The sequence below is a fragment of the Phyllobates terribilis genome, unplaced genomic scaffold (genome assembly GCF_046119375.1).
Source record: "Phyllobates terribilis strain yellow unplaced genomic scaffold, ASM4611937v1 Scaffold_1__5_contigs__length_1240528914, whole genome shotgun sequence".
Taxonomy (NCBI): domain Eukaryota; kingdom Metazoa; phylum Chordata; class Amphibia; order Anura; family Dendrobatidae; genus Phyllobates; species Phyllobates terribilis.
This window is the reverse complement of record NW_027362761.1, coordinates 636,129,666-636,144,445: the sequence shown is the minus strand read 5'-3', so window position 1 is coordinate 636,144,445 and position 14,780 is coordinate 636,129,666.

The following is a 14,780-nucleotide window of genomic DNA, read 5'->3' as shown; positions in this document are numbered from 1 at the left end:
ATTCCGCTGACATTTAAAAATGCTTCGGAACTCTTCCATTGTTCTGGAATTCCACTGACGTTTAAAAATGCTTCACAACTCTTCCATTGTTCTCGGTATTCTGCTGACTTTTAAAAATGCTTCGGAACTCTTCCATTGTTCTCGGAATTCCGCTGAAGTTTAAGTATGCTTCGGAGCTCTTCCATTGTTCTCGGAATTCCGCTGACATTTAAAAATGCTTCAGAACTCTTCCATTGTTCTCGGAATTCCGCTGAGGTTTAAAAATGCTTCGGAACTCTTCCATTGTTCTCGGAATTCCGCTGACGTTTAAAAATGCTTCACAACTCTTCCATTGATCTCGGAATTCCGCTGACTTTTAAAAATGCTTCGGAACTCTTCCATTGTTCTCCAAATTCCGCTGACGTTTAAAAATGCTTCACAACACTTCCATTGTTCTCAGAATTCCGCTGACGTTTAAAAATGCTTCGGAAATCTTCCATTGTTTTCAAAATTCCGTATACGATTAAAAATGCTTCAGAACTCTTCCATTGTTCTCGGAATTACGCTGATGTTTAAAAATGCTTTGGAACTCTTCCATTGTTCTCGGAATTCCAGTGAAGTTTAAAAATGCTTCGGAACTCTTACATTGTTCTCAGAATTCCGCTGACGCTTAAAATTGCTTCACAACTCTTCTATTGTTCTCGGAATTCCCCTGACTTTTAAAAATGCTTCGGAACTCTTCCATTGTTCTCGGAATTCCGCTGAAGTTTAAGAATGCTTCAGAACTCTTCCACTGTTCTCGGAAATCTGCTTAAGTTTTGAAGTTTAAAAATGCTTCGGAACTCTTCCATTGTTCTCGGAATTCCGCTGACGCTTAAAAACGCTTCACAACTCTTCTATGGTTCTCGGATTTCCGCTGACTTTTAAAAATGCTTCGGAACTCTTCCATTGTTCTCGGAATTCCGCAGAAGTTTAAGAATGCTTCGGAACTCTTCCATTGTTCCACGGAATTCTGCTGAAGTTTAAAAATGCTTCGGAACTCTTCCATTGTTTTCAGAATTCCGCTGACATTTAAAAATGCTTTGGAACTCTTCCATTGTTCTCAGAATTCTGCAGACATATAAAAATGCTTCGGAACTCTTCCATTGTTCTCGGAATTCCGCTGACATTTAAAAATGCTTCGGAACTCTTCCATTGTTCTCGGAATTCCGCTGAAGTTTAAGAATGCTTCAGAACTCTTCCACTGTTCTCGGAAATCTGCTTAAGTTTTGAAGTTTAAAAATGCTTCGGAACTCTTCCATTGTTCTCGGAATTCCGCTGACGCTTAAAAACGCTTCACAACTCTTCTATGGTTCTCGGATTTCCGCTGACTTTTAAAAATGCTTCGGAACTCTTCCATTGTTCTCGGAATTCCGCAGAAGTTTAAGAATGCTTCGGAACTCTTCCATTGTTCCACGGAATTCTGCTGAAGTTTAAAAATGCTTCGGAACTCTTCCATTGTTTTCAGAATTCCGCTGACATTTAAAAATGCTTTGGAACTCTTCCATTGTTCTCAGAATTCTGCAGACATATAAAAATGCTTCGGAACTCTTCCATTGTTCTCGGAATTCCGCTGACATTTAAAAATGCTTCGGAACTCTTCCATTGTTCTGGAATTCCGCTGATGTTTAAAAATGCTTCGGAACTCTTCCATTGTTCTCAGAATTCCGCTGACATTTAAAAATGCTTCAGAACTCTTCCATTGTTCTCGGAATTCCGCTGAGGTTTAAAAATGCTTCGGAACTCTTCCATTGTTCTCAGAATTCCGCTGACATTTAAAAATGCTTCAGAACTCTTCCATTGTTCTCGGAATTCCGCTGAGGTTTAAAAATGCTTCGGAACTCTTCGATTGTTCTCCAAATTCCGCTGACGTTTAAAAATGCTTCACAACTCTTCCATTGTTCTCAGAATTCCGCTGACGTTTAAAAATTCTTCAGAACTCTTCCATTGTTCTCGAAATTCCGCTGATGTTTAAAAATGCTTCGGAACTCTTCCATTGTTCTCGGAATTCCAGTGAAGTTTAAAAATGCTTCGGAACTCTTACATTGTTCTCAGAATTCCGCTGACGCTTAAAATTGCTTCACAACTCTTCTATTGTTCTCGGAATTCCCCTGACTTTTAAAAATGCTTCGGAACTCTTCCTTTTTTCTCGGAATTCCGTTGATGTTTAAAATTGCTTCACAACTCTTCTATTGTTCTCGGAATTCCCCTGACTTTTAAAAATGCTTCGGAACTCTTCCTTTTTTCTCGGAATTCCGTTGATGTTTAAAAATGCTTCAGAACTCTTCCATTGTTCTCTGAATTCCGCTGAAGTTTAAGTACGCTTCGGAACTCTTCCATTGTTCTGGAATTCCGCTGATGTTTAAAAATGCTTCACAACTCTTCCATTGTTCTCGGTATTCCCCTGACTTTTAAAAATGCTTCGGAACTCTTCCATTGTTCTCGGAATTCCGTTGATGTTTAAAAATGCTTCAGAACTCTTCCATTGTTCTCGGAATTCCGCTGAAGTTTAAGTATGCTTCGGAACTCTTCCATTGTTCTGGAATTCCGCTGATGTTTAAAAATGCTTCACAACTCTTCCATTGTTCTCGGTATTCCCCTGACTTTTAAAAATGCTTCGGAACTCTTCCATTGTTCTCGGAATTTTGCTGAAGTTTAAGTATGCTTCGGAACTCTTCCATTGTTCTCGAAATTCTGCTGAAGTTTAAAAATGCTTCAGAACTCTTCCATTGTTCTCAGAATTCTGCTGACATTTAAAAATGCTTCGGAACTCTTCCATTGTTCTCGGAATTCCGGTGACATTTAAAAATGCTTCAGAACTCTTCCATTGTTCTCTGAATTCCGCTGACGTTTAAAAATGCTTCGGAACTCTTACATTGTTCTCGGAATTCCGCTGGAGGTTAAGAATGCTTCAGAACTCTTCCATTGTTCTCGGAAATCTGCTGAAGTTTTGAAGTTTAAAAATGCTTCGGAACTCTTCCATTGTTCTCGGAATTGCGCTGACGCTTAAAAATGCTTCACAACTCTTCTATTGTCCTCGGAATTCCACTGACTTTTAAAAATACATCGGAACTCGTCCATTTTTCTCGGAATTCTGCTGAAGTTTAAAAATGCTTCGGAACTCTTCCATTGTTCTCGGAATTTTGCCGACTTTTAAAAATGCTTCGGAACTCTTCCATTGTTCTCAAAATTCCGCTGAAGTTTAAAAATGCCTCGGAACTCTTCCATTGTTCTCAGAATTCCGCTGACGTTTAACAATGCTTCGGAAATCTTCCATTGTTTTCAAAATTCCGCTGACGTTTAAAAATGCTTCAGAACTCTTCCATTGTTCTCGGAATTCCGCTGATGTTGAAAAATGCTTCGGAACTCTTCCATTGTTCTCGGAATTCCGCTGAAGTTTAAGAATGCTTCGGAACTCTTCCATTGTTCTCGGAATTCTGCTGAAGTTTAAAAATGCTTTGGAACTCTTCCATTGTTCTCGGAATTCCGCTGACGCTTAAAAATGCTTCACAACTCTTCTTTTGTTCTCGGAATTCCGCTGACTTTTAAAAATGCTTCGGAACTCTTCCATTGTTCTCGGAATTCTGCTGAAGTTTAAAAATGCTTCGGAACTCTTCCATTGTTCTCAGAATTCTGCAGACATATAAAAATGCTTCGGAACTCTTCCATTGTTCTCGGAATTCCGCTGACATTTAAAAATGCTTCGGAACTCTTCCATTGTTCTGGAATTCCACTGACGTTTAAAAATGCTTCACAACTCTTCCATTGTTCTCGGTATTCTGCTGACTTTTAAAAATGCTTCGGAACTCTTCCATTGTTCTCGGAATTCCGCTGAAGTTTAAGTATGCTTCGGAGCTCTTCCATTGTTCTCGGAATTCCGCTGACATTTAAAAATGCTTCAGAACTCTTCCATTGTTCTCGGAATTCCGCTGAGGTTTAAAAATGCTTCGGAACTCTTCCATTGTTCTCGGAATTCCGCTGACGTTTAAAAATGCTTCACAACTCTTCCATTGATCTCGGAATTCCGCTGACTTTTAAAAATGCTTCGGAACTCTTCCATTGTTCTCCAAATTCCGCTGACGTTTAAAAATGCTTCACAACACTTCCATTGTTCTCAGAATTCCGCTGACGTTTAAAAATGCTTCGGAAATCTTCCATTGTTTTCAAAATTCCGTATACGATTAAAAATGCTTCAGAACTCTTCCATTGTTCTCGGAATTCCGCTGATGTTTAAAAATGCTTTGGAACTCTTCCATTGTTCTCGGAATTCCAGTGAAGTTTAAAAATGCTTCGGAACTCTTACATTGTTCTCAGAATTCCGCTGACGCTTAAAATTGCTTCACAACTCTTCTATTGTTCTCGGAATTCCCCTGACTTTTAAAAATGCTTCGGAACTCTTCCATTGTTCTCGGAATTCCGCTGAAGTTTAAGAATGCTTCAGAACTCTTCCACTGTTCTCGGAAATCTGCTTAAGTTTTGAAGTTTAAAAATGCTTCGGAACTCTTCCATTGTTCTCGGAATTCCGCTGACGCTTAAAAACGCTTCACAACTCTTCTATGGTTCTCGGATTTCCGCTGACTTTTAAAAATGCTTCGGAACTCTTCCATTGTTCTCGGAATTCCGCAGAAGTTTAAGAATGCTTCGGAACTCTTCCATTGTTCCACGGAATTCTGCTGAAGTTTAAAAATGCTTCGGAACTCTTCCATTGTTTTCAGAATTCCGCTGACATTTAAAAATGCTTTGGAACTCTTCCATTGTTCTCAGAATTCTGCAGACATATAAAAATGCTTCGGAACACTTCCATTGTTCTGGAATTCCGCTGACGTTTAAAAATACTTCACAACTCTTCCATTGTTCTCGGTATTCTGCTGACTTTTAAAAATGCTTCGGAACTCTTCCATTGTTCTCGGAATTCCGGTGAAGTTTACGTATGCTTCGGAGCTCTTCCATTGTTCTCGGAATTCCGCTGACATTTAAAAATGCTTCAGAACTCTTCCATTGTTCTCGGAATTCCGCTGATGTTTAAAAATGCTTCGGAACTCTTACATTGTTCTCGGAATTCCAGTGAAGTTTAAAAATGCTTCGGAACTCTTACATTGTTCTCAGAATTCCGCTGACGCTTAAAATTGCTTCACAACTCTTCTATTGTTCTCGGCATTCCCCTGACTTTTAAAAATGCTTCGGAACTCTTCCATTGTTCTCGGAATTCCGCTGAAGTTTAAGAATGCTTCAGAACTCTTCCATTGTTCTCGGAAATCTGCTGAAGTTTTGAAGTTTAAAAATGCTTCGGAACTCTTCCATTGTTCTCGGAATTCCGCTGACGCTTAAAAATGCTTCACAACTCTTCTATTGTTCTCGGAATTCCGCTGACTTTTAAAAATACTTCGGAACTCTTCCATTTTTCTCGGAATTCTGCTGAAGTTTAAAAATGCTTCGGAACTCTTCCATTGTTTTCAGAATTCCGCTGACATTTAAAAAAGCTTTGGAACTCTTCCATTGTTCTTGGAATTCTGCTGACATTTAAAAATGCTTCGGAACTCTTCCATTGTTCTCGGAATTCCGCTGACATTTAAAAATGCTTCGGAACTCTTCCATTGTTCTCGGAATTCCGCTGACGTTTAAAAATGCTTCACAACTCTTCCATTTTTCTCGGTATTCCGCTGACTTTTAAAAATGCTTCGGAAATCTTCCATTGTTTTCAAAATTCCGCTGACGTTTAAAAATGCTTTGGAAATCTTCCATTGTTTTCAAAATTCCGCTGACGTTTAAAAATGCTTCAGAACTCTTCCATTGTTCTCGGAATTCCGCTGATGTTGAAAAATGCTTTGGAACTCTTCCATTGTTCTCGGAATTCCACTGACTCTTAAAATTGCTTCACAACTCTTCTATTGTTCTCGGAAATTCCGCTGACTTTAAAAAATGCTTCGGAACTCTTCCATTGTTCTCGGAATTCCGCAGAAGTTTAAGAATGCTTCGGAACTCTTCCATTGTTCTCGGAATTCTGCTGAAGTTTAAAAATGCTTTGGAACTCTTCCATTGTTCTCGGAATTCCGCTGACGCTTAAAAATGCTTCACAACTCTTCTATTGTTCTCGGAATTCCGCTGACTTTTAAAAATGCTTCGGAACTCTTCCATTGTTCTCGGAATTCCGCAGAAGTTTAAGAATGCTTCGGAACTCTTCCATTGTTCTCGGAATTCTGCTGAAGTTTAAAAATGCTTCGGAACTCTTCCATTGTTTTCAGAATTCCGCTGACATTTAAAAATGCTTTGGAACTCTTCCATTGTTCTCAGAATTCTGCAGACATATAAAAATGCTTCGGAACTCTTCCATTGTTCTCGGAATTCCGCTGACATTTAAAAATGCTTCGGAACTCTTCCATTGTTCTGGAATTCCGCTGAGGTTTAAAAATGCTTCGGAACTCTTCGATTGTTCTCCAAATTCCGCTGACGTTTAAAAATGCTTCACAACTCTTCCATTGTTCTCAGAATTCCGCTGACGTTTAAAAATGCTTCAGAAATCTTCCATTGTTTTCAAAATTCCGCTGACGTTTAAAAATTCTTCAGAACTCTTCCATTGTTCTCGGAATTCCGCTGATGTTTAAAAATGCTTCGGAACTCTTCCATTGTTCTCGGAATTCCAGTGAAGTTTAAAAATGCTTCGGAACTCTTACATTGTTCTCAGAATTCCGCTGACGCTTAAAATTGCTTCACAACTCTTCTATTGTTCTCGGAATTCCCCTGACTTTTAAAAATGCTTCGGAACTCTTCCTTTTTTCTCGGAATTCCGTTGATGTTTAAAAATGCTTCAGAACTCTTCCATTGTTCTCGGAATTCCGCTGAAGTTTAAGTATGCTTCGGAACTCTTCCATTGTTCTGGAATTCCGCTGATGTTTAAAAATGCTTCACAACTCTTCCATTGTTCTCGGTATTCCCCTGACTTTTAAAAATGCTTCGGAACTCTTCCATTGTTCTCGGAATTTTGCTGAAGTTTAAGTATGCTTCGGAACTCTTCCATTGTTCTCGGAATTCTGCTGAAGTTTAAAAATGCTTCAGAACTCTTCCATTGTTCTCAGAATTCTGCTGACATTTAAAAATGCTTCGGAACTCTTCCATTGTTCTCGGAATTCCGGTGACATTTAAAAATGCTTCAGAACTCTTCCATTGTTCTCTGAATTCCGCTGACGTTTAAAAATGCTTCGGAACTCTTCCATTGTTCTCGGAATTCCGCTGGAGGTTAAGAATGCTTCAGAACTCTTCCATTGTTCTCGGAAATCTGCTGAAGTTTTGAAGTTTAAAAATGGTTCGGAACTCTTCCATTGTTCTCGGAATTGCGCTGACGCTTAAAAATGCTTCACAACTCTTCTATTGTTCTCGGAATTCCGCTGACTTTTAAAAATACATCGGAACTCGTCCATTTTTCTCGGAATTCTGCTGCAGTTTAAAAATGCTTCGGAACTCTTCCATTGTTCTCGGAATTTTGCCGACTTTTAAAAATGCTTCGGAACTCTTCCATTGTTCTCAAAATTCCGCTGAAGTTTAAAAATGCCTCGGAACTCTTCCATTGTTCTCAGAATTCCGCTGACGTTTAAAAATGCTTCGGAAATCTTCCATTGTTTTCAAAATTCCGCTGACGTTTAAAAATGCTTCAGAACTCTTCCATTGTTCTCGGAATTCCGCTGATGTTGAAAAATGCTTCGGAACTCTTCCATTGTTCTCGGAATTCCGCTGACTTTTAAAAATGCTTCGGAACTCTTCCATTGTTCTCGGAATTCCGCAGAAGTTTAAGAATGCTTCGGAACTCTTCCATTGTTCTCGGAATTCTGCTGAAGTTTAAAAATGCTTCGTAACTCTTCCATTGTTTTCAGAATTCCGCTGAGGTTTAAAAATGCTTCGGAACTCTTAAATTGTTCTCAGAATTCCGCTGACATTTAAAAATGCTTCAGAACTCTTCCATTGTTCTCGGAATTCCGCTGAGGTTTAAAAATGCTTCGGAACTCTTCCATTGTTCTCAGAATTCCGCTGAAATTTAAAAATGCTTCAGAACTCTTCCATTGTTCTCGGAATTCCGCTGAGGTTTAAAAATGCTTCGGAACTCTTCCATTGTTCTCGGAATTCCGCTGACGTTTAAAAATGCTTCACAACTCTTCCATTGTTCTCGGAATTCCGCTGACTTTTAAAAATGCTTCGGAACTCTTCGATTGTTCTCCAAATTCCGCTGACGTTTAAAAATGCTTCACAACTCTTCCATTGTTCTCAGAATTCCGCTGACGTTTAAAAATGCTTCAGAAATCTTCCATTGTTTTCAAAATTCCGCTGACGTTTAAAAATTCTTCAGAACTCTTCCATTGTTCTCGGAATTCCGCTGATGTTTAAAAATGCTTCAGAACTCTTCCATTGTTCTCGGAATTCCAGTGAAGTTTAAAAATGCTTCGGAACTCTTACATTGTTCTCAGAATTCCGCTGACGCTTAAAATTGCTTCACAACTCTTCTATTGTTCTCGGAATTCCCCTGACTTTTAAAAATGCTTCGGAACTCTTCCTTTTTTCTCGGAATTCCGTTGATGTTTAAAAATGCTTCAGAACTCTTCCATTGTTCTCGGAATTCCGCTGAAGTTTAAGTATGCTTCGGAACTCTTCCATTGTTCTGGAATTCCGCTGATGTTTAAAAATGCTTCACAACTCTTCCATTGTTCTCGGTATTCCCCTGACTTTTAAAAATGCTTCGGAACTCTTCCATTGTTCTCGGAATTTTGCTGAAGTTTAAGTATGCTTCGGAACTCTTCCATTGTTCTCGAAATTCTGCTGAAGTTTAAAAATGCTTCAGAACTCTTCCATTGTTCTCAGAATTCTGCTGACATTTAAAAATGCTTCGGAACTCTTCCATTGTTCTCGGAATTCCGGTGACATTTAAAAATGCTTCAGAACTCTTCCATTGTTCTCTGAATTCCGCTGACGTTTAAAAATGCTTCGGAACTCTTACATTGTTCTCGGAATTCCGCTGGAGGTTAAGAATGCTTCAGAACTCTTCCATTGTTCTCGGAAATCTGCTGAAGTTTTGAAGTTTAAAAATGCTTCGGAACTCTTCCATTGTTCTCGGAATTGCGCTGACGCTTAAAAATGCTTCACAACTCTTCTATTGTCCTCGGAATTCCGCTGACTTTTAAAAATACATCGGAACTCGTCCATTTTTCTCGGAATTCTGCTGAAGTTTAAAAATGCTTCGGAACTCTTCCATTGTTCTCGGAATTTTGCCGACTTTTAAAAATGCTTCGGAACTCTTCCATTGTTCTCAAAATTCCGCTGAAGTTTAAAAATGCCTCGGAACTCTTCCATTGTTCTCAGAATTCCGCTGACGTTTAAAAATGCTTCGGAAATCTTCCATTGTTTTCAAAATTCCGCTGACGTTTAAAAATGCTTCAGAACTCTTCCATTGTTCTCGGAATTCCGCTGATGTTGAAAAATGCTTCGGAACTCTTCCATTGTTCTCGGAATTCCGCTGACGCTTAAAATTGCTTCACAACTCTTCTATTGTTCTCGGAAATTCCGCTGACTTTAAAAAATGCTTCGGAACTCTTCCATTGTTCTCGGAATTCCGCTGAAGTTTAAGAATGCTTCGGAACTCTTCCATTGTTCTCGGAATTCTGCTGAAGTTTAAAAATGCTTTGGAACTCTTCCATTGTTCTCGGAATTCCGCTGACGCTTAAAAATGCTTCACAACTCTTCTTTTGTTCTCGGAATTCCGCTGACTTTTAAAAATGCTTCGGAACTCTTCCATTGTTCTCGGAATTCCGCAGAAGTTTAAGAATGCTTCGGAACTCTTCCATTGTTCTCGGAATTCTGCTGAAGTTTAAAAATGCTTCGGAACTCTTCCATTGTTCTCAGAATTCTGCAGACATATAAAAATGCTTCGGAACTCTTCCATTGTTCTCGGAATTCCGCTGACATTTAAAAATGCTTCGGAACTCTTCCATTGTTCTGGAATTCCACTGACGTTTAAAAATGCTTCACAACTCTTCCATTGTTCTCGGTATTCTGCTGACTTTTAAAAATGCTTCGGAACTCTTCCATTGTTCTCGGAATTCCGCTGAAGTTTAAGTATGCTTCGGAGCTCTTCCATTGTTCTCGGAATTCCGCTGACATTTAAAAATGCTTCAGAACTCTTCCATTGTTCTCGGAATTCCGCTGAGGTTTAAAAATGCTTCGGAACTCTTCCATTGTTCTCGGAATTCCGCTGACGTTTAAAAATGCTTCACAACTCTTCCATTGATCTCGGAATTCCGCTGACTTTTAAAAATGCTTCGGAACTCTTCCATTGTTCTCCAAATTCCGCTGACGTTTAAAAATGCTTCACAACACTTCCATTGTTCTCAGAATTCCGCTGACGTTTAAAAATGCTTCGGAAATCTTCCATTGTTTTCAAAATTCCGTATACGATTAAAAATGCTTCAGAACTCTTCCATTGTTCTCGGAATTCCGCTGATGTTTAAAAATGCTTTGGAACTCTTCCATTGTTCTCGGAATTCCAGTGAAGTTTAAAAATGCTTCGGAACTCTTACATTGTTCTCAGAATTCCGCTGACGCTTAAAATTGCTTCACAACTCTTCTATTGTTCTCGGAATTCCCCTGACTTTTAAAAATGCTTCGGAACTCTTCCATTGTTCTCGGAATTCCGCTGAAGTTTAAGAATGCTTCAGAACTCTTCCACTGTTCTCGGAAATCTGCTTAAGTTTTGAAGTTTAAAAATGCTTCGGAACTCTTCCATTGTTCTCGGAATTCCGCTGACGCTTAAAAACGCTTCACAACTCTTCTATGGTTCTCGGATTTCCGCTGACTTTTAAAAATGCTTCGGAACTCTTCCATTGTTCTCGGAATTCCGCAGAAGTTTAAGAATGCTTCAGAACTCTTCCATTGTTCCACGGAATTCTGCTGAAGTTTAAAAATGCTTCGGAACTCTTCCATTGTTTTCAGAATTCCGCTGACATTTAAAAATGCTTTGGAACTCTTCCATTGTTCTCAGAATTCTGCAGACATATAAAAATGCTTCGGAACACTTCCATTGTTCTGGAATTCCGCTGACGTTTAAAAATACTTCACAACTCTTCCATTGTTCTCGGTATTCTGCTGACTTTTAAAAATGCTTCGGAACTCTTCCATTGTTCTCGGAATTCCGGTGAAGTTTACGTATGCTTCGGAGCTCTTCCATTGTTCTCGGAATTCCGCTGACATTTAAAAATGCTTCAGAACTCTTCCATTGTTCTCGGAATTCCGCTGATGTTTAAAAATGCTTCGGAACTCTTACATTGTTCTCGGAATTCCAGTGAAGTTTAAAAATGCTTCGAAACTCTTACATTGTTCTCAGAATTCCGCTGACGCTTAAAATTGCTTCACAACTCTTCTATTGTTCTCGGCATTCCCCTGACTTTTAAAAATGCTTCGGAACTCTTCCATTGTTCTCGGAATTCCGCTGAAGTTTAAGAATGCTTCAGAACTCTTCCACTGTTCTCGGAAATCTGCTGAAGTTTTGAAGTTTAAAAATGCTTCGGAACTCTTCCATTGTTCTCGGAATTCCGCAGAAGTTTAAGAATGCTTCGGAACTCTTCCATTGTTCTCAGAATTCTGCTGAAGTTTAAAAATGCTTTGGAACTCTTCCATTGTTCTCGGAATTCCGCTGACGCTTAAAAATGCTTCACAACTCTTCTATTGTTCTCGGAATTCCGCTGACTTTTAAAAATGCTTCGGAACTCTTCCATTGTTCTCGGAATTCCGCAGAAGTTTAAGAATGCTTCGGAACTCTTCCATTGTTCTCGGAATTCTGCTGAAGTTTAAAAATGCTTCGGAACTCTTCCATTGTTTTCAGAATTCCGCTGACATTTAAAAATGCTTTGGAACTCTTCCATTGTTCTCAGAATTCTGCAGACATATAAAAATGCTTCGGAACTCTTCCATTGTTCTCGGAATTCCGCTGACATTTAAAAATGCTTCGGAACTCTTCCATTGTTCTGGAATTCCGCTGATGTTTAAAAATGCTTCGGAACTCTTCCATTGTTCTCAGAATTCCGCTGACATTTAAAAATGCTTCAGAACTCTTCCATTGTTCTCGGAATTCCGCTGAGGTTTAAAAATGCTTCGGAACTCTTCCATTGTTCTCAGAATTCCGCTGACATTTCAAAATGCTTCAGAACTCTTCCATTGTTCTCGGAATTCCGCTGAGGTTTAAAAATGCTTCGGAACTCTTCGATTGTTCTCCAAATTCCGCTGACGTTTAAAAATGCTTCACAACTCTTCCATTGTTCTCAGAATTCCGCTGACGTTTAAAAATGCTTCAGAAATCTTCCATTGTTTTCAAAATTCCGCTGACGTTTAAAAATTCTTCAGAACTCTTCCATTGTTCTCGAAATTCCGCTGATGTTTAAAAATGCTTCGGAACTCTTCCATTGTTCTCGGAATTCCAGTGAAGTTTAAAAATGCTTCGGAACTCTTACATTGTTCTCAGAATTCCGCTGACGCTTAAAATTGCTTCACAACTCTTCTATTGTTCTCGGAATTCCCCTGACTTTTAAAAATGCTTCGGAACTCTTCCATTGTTCTCGGAATTTTGCCGACTTTTAAAAATGCTTCGGAACTCTTCCATTGTTCTCAAAATTCCGCTGAAGTTTAAAAATGCCTCGGAACTCTTCCATTGTTCTCAGAATTCCGCTGACGTTTAAAAATGCTTCGGAAATCTTCCATTGTTTTCAAAATTCCGCTGACGTTTAAAAATGCTTCAGAACTCTTCCATTGTTCTCGGAATTCCGCTGATGTTGAAAAATGCTTCGGAACTCTTCCATTGTTCTCGGAATTCCGCTGACTTTTAAAAATGCTTCGGAACTCTTCCATTGTTCTCGGAATTCCGCAGAAGTTTAAGAATGCTTCGGAACTCTTCCATTGTTCTCGGAATTCTGCTGAAGTTTAAAAATGCTTCGTAACTCTTCCATTGTTTTCAGAATTCCGCTGAGGTTTAAAAATGCTTCGGAACTCTTAAATTGTTCTCAGAATTCCGCTGACATTTAAAAATGCTTCAGAACTCTTCCATTGTTCTCGGAATTCCGCTGAGGTTTAAAAATGCTTCGGAACTCTTCCATTGTTCTCAGAATTCCGCTGAAATTTAAAAATGCTTCAGAACTCTTCCATTGTTCTCGGAATTCCGCTGAGGTTTAAAAATGCTTCGGAACTCTTCCATTGTTCTCGGAATTCCGCTGACGTTTAAAAATGCTTCACAACTCTTCCATTGTTCTCGGAATTCCGCTGACTTTTAAAAATGCTTCGGAACTCTTCGATTGTTCTCCAAATTCCGCTGACGTTTAAAAATGCTTCACAACTCTTCCATTGTTCTCAGAATTCCGCTGACGTTTAAAAATGCTTCAGAAATCTTCCATTGTTTTCAAAATTCCGCTGACGTTTAAAAATTCTTCAGAACTCTTCCATTGTTCTCGGAATTCCGCTGATGTTTAAAAATGCTTCAGAACTCTTCCATTGTTCTCGGAATTCCAGTGAAGTTTAAAAATGCTTCGGAACTCTTACATTGTTCTCAGAATTCCGCTGACGCTTAAAATTGCTTCACAACTCTTCTATTGTTCTCGGAATTCCCCTGACTTTTAAAAATGCTTCGGAACTCTTCCTTTTTTCTCGGAATTCCGTTGATGTTTAAAAATGCTTCAGAACTCTTCCATTGTTCTCGGAATTCCGCTGAAGTTTAAGTATGCTTCGGAACTCTTCCATTGTTCTGGAATTCCGCTGATGTTTAAAAATGCTTCACAACTCTTCCATTGTTCTCGGTATTCCCCTGACTTTTAAAAATGCTTCGGAACTCTTCCATTGTTCTCGGAATTTTGCTGAAGTTTAAGTATGCTTCGGAACTCTTCCATTGTTCTCGAAATTCTGCTGAAGTTTAAAAATGCTTCAGAACTCTTCCATTGTTCTCAGAATTCTGCTGACATTTAAAAATGCTTCGGAACTCTTCCATTGTTCTCGGAATTCCGGTGACATTTAAAAATGCTTCAGAACTCTTCCATTGCTCTCTGAATTCCGCTGACGTTTAAAAATGCTTCGGAACTCTTACATTGTTCTCGGAATTCCGCTGGAGGTTAAGAATGCTTCAGAACTCTTCCATTGTTCTCGGAAATCTGCTGAAGTTTTGAAGTTTAAAAATGCTTCGGAACTCTTCCATTGTTCTCGGAATTGCGCTGACGCTTAAAAATGCTTCACAACTCTTCTATTGTCCTCGGAATTCCGCTGACTTTTAAAAATACATCGGAACTCGTCCATTTTTCTCGGAATTCTGCTGAAGTTTAAAAATGCTTCGGAACTCTTCCATTGTTCTCGGAATTTTGCCGACTTTTAAAAATGCTTCGGAACTCTTCCATTGTTCTCAAAATTCCGCTGAAGTTTAAAAATGCCTCGGAACTCTTCCATTGTTCTCAGAATTCCGCTGACGTTTAAAAATGCTTCGGAAATCTTCCATTGTTTTCAAAATTCCGCTGACGTTTAAAAATGCTTCAGAACTCTTCCATTGTTCTCGGAATTCCGCTGATGTTGAAAAATGCTTCGGAACTCTTCCATTGTTCTCGGAATTCCGCTGACGCTTAAAATTGCTTCACAACTCTTCTATTGTTCTCGGAAATTCCGCTGACTTTAAAAAATGCTTCGGAACTCTTCCATTGTTCTCGGAATTCCGCTGAAGTTTAAGAATGCTTCGGAACTCTTCCATTGTTCTCGGAATTCTG